Raw genomic sequence first — 6,020 nt, 5'->3', positions numbered from 1 at the left:
GGACCAATGCAAACGAAGCGCCGAGCCAGCAAACCAGCTCCCACTGCCCCTCCCCTGCCCGCTTAGAGTGGCGGCTAGCAGGGTTGGGGGGGCAGGAACTGAGGGGTGCGGATCCGGGCCCCCCAGCCTGCGATGCGCACTCGCAGGTCGAGCGGGCGTCGTCCACCCTTCGGAGCCCCGCTTTCATGCGCGAAATCCCCAGAAGTCGCCTGCGACCGCCTCCCTGCTTCAAACACCAGAGAGGGCCCGGGGTCCTGGCCGGAGACAGGCCGAACCTCCGGAGCTCCTTCTGCACCCGGTACATGGACCGAACTGATGGGCTACGCGCCCGGAAGAGCTGGGGAGATGAGGCCAGCGTCCAGCTTCTCCCCCAAACCCAGCACGCCGAGCTTTGTCCCCGGGGAGCGTGAAGTCACCAGCTCCGGGAGGCGACAATATGAGGGCGATGGACGGGGCAGGGACCCCCGGAAGCCCCAGCAGTTCTCGGGGAAGTGGGGGTGCCGGAGGAGTCGGGGACACTCTCGGGCCTCTCCAAGCCGGGAGCATCCCCAGCGCCCGCAGCCCTGTGAGACGCCGGGTGTTCTGGTTATGGGCCCTGCCGCCAGGCCTCGGCGCTTTGTCCCCGGCCCGCCCGGGGATGCTACCGCGCTAGAGTTGTACACCAAGGTTTGCCTTCCCAGGAAGCGCTGGCGGCCGCCTGGCGCAGAGCCCCAGGCAGCAGGCGCCGCGTGTGCGGGCGGGAAGTTCCCACAGTTGCAAAGAGGGAGCGAAGTATGTGTTCCAAACTTTCCACGGTTCCAAACTGAGCGCTTCCATTAAGAGAAGCGGTGTGCGGGGGAAAAGCATTCTGGGTATTAGCATGCAAATGAACGGGCCCGGCTTCCAACTCCGCTCGGGATTCCCACCGCTACGCGCCGAGCTCGCGCCCAGCCACGCGCGCCCTGAGGCTTCCGGGCGTTGCCCTGGCGTTTGATCCGAGTTCAAAATCGAGACATCTACCTTCTGGTTTTGTGTCCCAGTGCTTACTCACTTGGCCTCCCTGAGATTCAGTTAAACTGACTGTTACTTAACCTGTACACGGGGACAGCAGCACCTGTCTTGCACACCTCCGCTCTAGGGCACAGTATATGCCAAACTCTGTTGGAGAGAATGAATGAGCCTTAGAGGCTTGAAGAAAGTTCCCTGGACATGAAGCCAGGAGTTCTGTGTCCTAAGCCCAGACTCACTGTCACCTTGGGCTAGTGACTCCTCTGAGCCACAGCTTTATTGGGCGGATTTTGGGAACTGGCACGTTTTATTTTTGAGAGAGCTGCTGGGAAAGGGTCCGGGCGCGGCGGCTCACGCCTGTAATCCCAGCACTTTGGGAGGCTGAGGTGGGCGGAGCACCTTAGGTCGGGAGTTCGAGACCAGTCTGACCAAGATGGAGAAACCCCGTCTCTACTAAAAACAAAAAATCAGCCGGGCGTGGTGGCACATGCCTATAATCCTAGTTACTCGGAAGGTTGAGTCAGGAGAATCACTTGAACCCGGGAGGCGGAGGTTGCGGCGAGCCGAGATCGCGCCATTGCACTCCAGCCTGGGCAACAAGAGTGAAACTGTCTTAAAAAAAAAAAAAAAAAAAGAGAGAGAGAGAGATAAAGAAGGGTTTGCTCTGAGTGTCCAGTGTATACACACATCGTCTCTCCATAGTAGGTGTAGATATTCCCATTCTACCATTGGAACTGGGTAAGGAGTAACCTGCCCAAGGCCACACAGATAGTGATGGAGCCAGGATTCAAACTGCTAAAACTACCCCTTTCTCACCAGTGGCTTCTGAAACCTGTCACCCTTCCATGGCTCCACTTGAACCAGGAACTGACTCTCTGCCTGCTATACTTAGAAAACAGGGTGCCATGACTGGCCCCATCCAACGGGTTCACCCTGTGAAGGTGGGTTCATAGGGTGCTCTCAGGACCCTCATCCATGGTCCTCTAAGGAAAACAGGGAACATGCATCAGCCCTGTTTTGCAGATAGGCAGCTTGAGGGTCAAGGAGCCAGGGTGGCCCGGGATCCTACCTTGGGGAAGTGGCCAGAGACAGTCCAGATGCCGTTCTGATCCCACCTGGGAGCTTTTATCCAAATGTCACCTTGGCAGTGTGATTGTGGGGGTGGGAGTAACCTCTCCACTTCATCCATTACGCTCAGTCTTGCCCATCTCTCAGGCTCCCAGGAATCCATTATGTAACTTCAGGCGAAAAGGCATGCTTGCAGAACATGTCTTTTTTTTTGATGTAACATTTACATGACATAAAATTAACAATTTTAAAGTGTATAATTGACTAGCACCTAGTAGATTTACAATGTTGTGCAACCAGCACCTGTGTCGAGTTGCAAAACATTTTTATCATCCCAAAAGAAAACTCCATACACATTAATAAGTCACTTTCCATTCCCTTCTCCCTCCATCCCCTGGCAACCACCAATATGCATTCTGTCTCTATGGATTTACCTATTCTGGATATTTTATTTATTTATTTTTTATCTTTTTGAGACAAAGTCTCACTCGGTCACCCAGGCTGGAGTGCAGTGGTGCAATCTCGGCTCGCTACAACCTCTGCCTCCTGGGTTCAAGCGATTCTCCTGCCTCAGTCTCCCAGGTAGCTGGGATTACAGACTCACGCCACCATGCCCAGCTAATTTTTGTATTTTCAGTAGCGACGGGGTTTTGCCATGTTGGCCAGACTAGTCTTGAACTCCTGACCTCAGGTGATTTGCCTACCTCAGCCTCCCAAAGTGCTGGGATTATACACATAAGCCACCATGCCCCGCCTGGATATTTTATTTAGATGGAATTATACAATACTGTATGTGACCTTTTGGGTCTGGCTTCTTTCAGTTAACGTAATGTTTTCAAGGTTCATTCATGTTGTATTATGTATAAATACTTCATTCCTTTTTATGACTGGCTGAATGATACACCATTGTATGGATATACTGCCTTTATCCATTCATCCATTGATGCCTTTTAGTTATTATGGATAGTGCAACTATGAACATTTGTGCACAAGTATTTATTTGAGTGCCTATCTTCAGTTCTCTTGGGTGTATACCTAGGAGTGGAATTGCTGGGTAATCCTATGTATAACTTACTGAGGAACCACCAGACTCTTCCACAGTGACTCCACCATTTTACATTCCTACCACACATGTCTTTTTATAAATAATTTTAGTGCTGGTCAAACCTCATTTTATGAATGAGGCCCAGAGAGGTTAAGTAATTTGCCCAAGGTCACACCCTTAGTCAGAGTTTAGACTAAAACCAAACTTTCCTGAGTTCCTAGCCTTTCAAACACTAAGAGCCTCCCATGTCACCTTTAAAGACCTCGACTACTTGCCCGAGTTTTTCATTGATTGACTTGACAAACCTGCCTGGTGAACAACTGAGCCGTATTTATGAAGCTTTTTTTCTCTCAACATCTGTTGAAAGAACCTACTGCCATGTTCCCGATTTCTAGGCCACACCTTGAAAACATGCAGAGCTCACAATCCCTGCATCTGCCTCCTGCTGCTGGCCTGTCGGGCCCTCTTCTGTTGCCATGGAAACTGTGCACCTCAGTTTTGGCAGCAGACCAGCTGGACAGCGAACTGAGAACATCCTTGTCTCCTAGGCTAAGCAGAGCTGTCAAGGTCATGTATTCATTCACTAGATTTGTATTTATTGATTACCTACTAAGCACCAGGCTTTTGTTTTGTAAGATGCTAGGGATACAGCAGTGAACAAGCCAGACCACAGATCCTGCCCTCAAGGAACCCATAGTCTAGAGGAGACAGACAAAAACCAAGGAACAAAAAGGCTTCACCTGGCTCCCCTCCCTAGTTCACATTCTCCCAATCTTCCAGGCTGTGCTAAATCCACTTCCCCTGGACCATCCCCCCAAGAGCCCAAATGCAGGTGATAGCTCCTCTCAGGATTTACATTGCATTTTTTTGTTGTTATTGTTTTTCCCTGATTGTAAAAGTGCTATGTGCATTGTGGAAAATGTAGAAAATACACAAAAGCACAAAGAAGAAAAATTAAATAAAGATCTGTAATTTCACCACCAAGAGTCAAGTGCTGCCAACATTTCCTTCTGGTCTTTTTCTACATATGTGTATTTCTGGGGTTTTTTTGCTGTTTTTTTTGTTTTTTTGTTTTGTTTTGTTTTGTTTTTTGAGACGGAGTCTCGCTCTGTCGCCCAGGCTGGAGTGCAGTGGCCGGATCTCAGCTCACTGCAAGCTCCGCCTCTCGGGTTCACGCCATTCTCCTGCCTCAGCCTCCGGAGTAGCTGGGACTACAGGCGCCCGCCACCTCGCCCGGCTAGTTTTTTGTATCTTTTAGTAGAGACGGGGTTTCATCGTGTTAGCCAGGATGGTCTCGATCTCCTGACCTCGTGATCCGCCCGTCTCGGCCTCCCAAAGTGCTGGGATTACAGGCTTGAGCCACCGCGCCCGGCCGTTTTTTTGTTTTTTAATTATTGGGTCTTATTTTACACACTGCTTTATAAAATTATGTCATTAAAAAGATTTTGTTTGTTTTTTTTTTTTTTTTTTTGAGACGGAGTCTCGCTCTGTCACCCAGGCTGGAGTGCAGTGGCCGGATTTCAGCTCACTGCAAGCTCCGCCTCCCGGGTTCACGCCATTCTCCTGCCTCAGCCTTCGGAGTAGCTGGGACTACAGGCGCCCGCCACCTCGCCCGGCTAGTTTTTTGTATTTTTTAGTAGAGACGGGGTTTCACCGTGTTAGCCAGGATGGTCTCGATCTCCTGACCTTGTGATCCGCCTGTTTTTTTGTTTTTTGATACGGAGTTTTGCTCCTGTTGCCCAGGCTGGAGTGCAGTGGCACGATCTCGGCTCACTGCAACCTCTGCCTCCCAGATTCAAGCGATTCTCCTGCCTCAGCCTCCCAAGTAGCTGGTATTACAGGCATACACCACCAAGCCCAGCTAATTTTGTATATTTTAGTAGAGACAGGGTTTCACTATGTTAGTCAGGCTGGCCTCAAACTCCTGACCTCAAGTGATCCACCCACCTCGGCCTCCCAAAGTGCTTGAGCCACCACATCTGGCAAAAAAGTATTCTTTTTCCCAACACGTTTTGCAGTTCCCCAAGGGCAGGGACAGGGCATTAATAATAATAACAAATTTGGCCAGGTGGCTCACACCTGTAATCCCTGCACTTTGAGAGCTGAGGCGGGTGGATCACCTGAGGTCAGAGACCATCCTGGCCAATATGACGAAACTCCGTCTCCACTAAAAATACAAAAAATTAGCTGGGCGTGGTAGCACGTGCCTATAATCCCAGCTACTCAGGAGGCTGAGGCAGGAGAATCGCTTGAACCCTGGAGGCAGACGTTGCAGTGACCTGAGATCATGCTACTGTACTCCAGCCTGGGCAACAAGAGCAAGACTCCATCTCAAAAACAACAACAAATAATAATAATAATAGGGCGCAGTGGCTCACGCCTGTAATCCTGGCACTTTGGAAGGCTGAGGTGGGTGGATCACAAGGTCAGGAGTTCGAGACCAGTCTGACCAACATGGTGAAACCCTGTGTTTACTAAAAATACAAAAATTAGCCAGGCGTGGTGGCACACACCTGTAATCCCAGCTACTCGGGAGACTGAGGCAGGAGAATCTCTTGAACCCAGGAGGCAGAGGTTGCAGTGAGAGGAGATCATGCCACTGCACTCCAGCCCGGGCAACAGAGTGAGACTCTGTCTCAAAATAATAATAATAACAATAACAAATTTGTTAAGCACTAACTGTGCCAGCCATGGTGCTGAGACCACTCCTTGGTTTACCCTCTGGAATCCTCACAACACTATGAGGCACTTACTCTGATGATTCTCATTTTCCTGCTGTGGAAACTGAGGAAAGAACAGATAGGGAAGGGAGAGGAAGGCCCAAAGCATGCTGAATAGCAGGGCTATGTGGGTACCTCTGCGTGCTCCAAGGGCTTTCAGCACAAATCCAGGCTGCCAGGCTTTATTGAGGACCTGATGG

At 50.4% G+C, this 6,020-nt stretch overlaps 1 pseudogene across 1 annotated transcript; it reads left to right on the top strand.

The window, feature by feature from the left end:
• Positions 1–5: 5 nt before the first annotated feature.
• LOC126963944 (uncharacterized) lies at positions 6–4,086 on the top strand (annotated as a pseudogene). The gene has a single exon (XR_007729260.1). The product of XR_007729260.1 is annotated as an uncharacterized LOC126963944 (transcript).
• The last annotated feature ends 1,934 nt before the right edge of the window (positions 4,087–6,020 follow it).

The sequence above is a fragment of the Macaca thibetana genome, chromosome 10, assembly GCF_024542745.1.
Source record: "Macaca thibetana thibetana isolate TM-01 chromosome 10, ASM2454274v1, whole genome shotgun sequence".
Lineage (NCBI taxonomy): Eukaryota > Metazoa > Chordata > Mammalia > Primates > Cercopithecidae > Macaca > Macaca thibetana.
The sequence above is the reverse complement of the archived record's forward strand: the minus strand, read 5'-3'. Positions and strand labels throughout refer to the sequence as shown.